This window comes from Arvicola amphibius, chromosome 1 (assembly GCF_903992535.2).
Source record: "Arvicola amphibius chromosome 1, mArvAmp1.2, whole genome shotgun sequence".
Lineage (NCBI taxonomy): Eukaryota > Metazoa > Chordata > Mammalia > Rodentia > Cricetidae > Arvicola > Arvicola amphibius.
This window is the reverse complement of record NC_052047.1, coordinates 75,522,452-75,523,722: the sequence shown is the minus strand read 5'-3', so window position 1 is coordinate 75,523,722 and position 1,271 is coordinate 75,522,452. Positions and strand designations below refer to the sequence as shown.

At 45.5% G+C, this 1,271-nt stretch overlaps 1 pseudogene; it reads left to right on the top strand.

Annotated features, from left to right (window-relative positions):
- The first annotated feature begins 452 nt into the window (after nucleotides 1-452).
- LOC119806135 lies at nucleotides 453-606 on the top strand (annotated as a pseudogene).
- The last annotated feature ends 665 nt before the right edge of the window (nucleotides 607-1,271 follow it).

Genomic DNA, 1,271 nt, shown 5'->3' with positions numbered 1-1,271 from the left:
CAGCTGTGGAGTCCGCTCAAGTTAGGGGCTTCATTTGTTGCACAAGTAGGGACATCTCTGGCACTAAGTTAATCATTTGAACCAACTTCATGATAGCAGTTCAAAAGCGTTTGAGCCTCCGCTCGATGCCAGACAGTGTACGTGTTAGTTTGTAAAGTAAATAAGACTGAATCAAGGTCCCCAAAGCTCAGAGGAGAAGACAGACTCTAACCAGGATTCACTGCACTGTTAATAGCACAAATACAGGCAACCTCGACACTATGGGGCCAGGCAAGCCCAGTAGTGTCTAGGTTGAATTTCAAGTCTTGTTTTTCAGCCAGTGTTTCTCAGGCCAGCATGTCAGGACCCATTCAAGTGGATCACAGCTGCAAGCCCTAGAATGCCTGATTCTATATACCTGGATGGTTCCTGAGAGTACGCATTTCTAGCAAGTTTGCTAGAGGTGTGGATACATACTTACCTGGCAGGGGAGATCTCATGATCATGAGGGTGATTTTCCCAAGGTGAGGCTCATCCATTGCACTCCAGGTATGCTAACGCATGATTTCTCCAAATACAGGAAAGTCAGCTGCATAATTTGTGGTAGTAGAGAGTATTTATGCTCGACCACCAAAAAGAGGTGTGGATGCTGCCAGTCTGTGGAGCACACACTGAGAAGCCTTTCTCTACTCCGTGGCTTGGAAAAGTTGTCTTCTCTGTCTTGTCCTGGGTTCTACATGAGAAGCAAGAACAAAGAAGTAGGTTAGGTCCTCCAATCATGATGATGAACTTGACATAGGTGCAGGGAAGACTGGCGGCACTGTCTGAAGGTTGAGAATGGAAGTCTCGAGTTCAGAGGATGTGTTGATGGTAGTTGTCAGTGGATGAGGAAGTGATGTGGCTCCAGGGAAATGATGGGATAGATAAGAATGAGATATCATCACCACCACCCCCTTTCTCTGCCACACACTCACTCTCTTTCTCCCTCCCCTTCCTTCCCCCCCCCTCACACACACACACACGTTCTTTCCTTTCCTCTTCTTTCCCTCCTTTTCTCACAGATACACATTTTACAATGTGTCTTCTGCAATTTACAGTGCTGTTTTTCTAAATATTCACAACATGTGTTTCATAGACTTTGTATAGCATTTAGAGTTTACAAGTTCTTACAACCTTTGTTTGTTCATGGATAGTGTGGTCCTATAAGTATTGCTCCTCCAGGCTGAGTGAATTCCTGGCTAGTCCCAGAACCCTCTGTAGAAGGTGTCAGTCTTATTCCCTGGTAGGGAAAA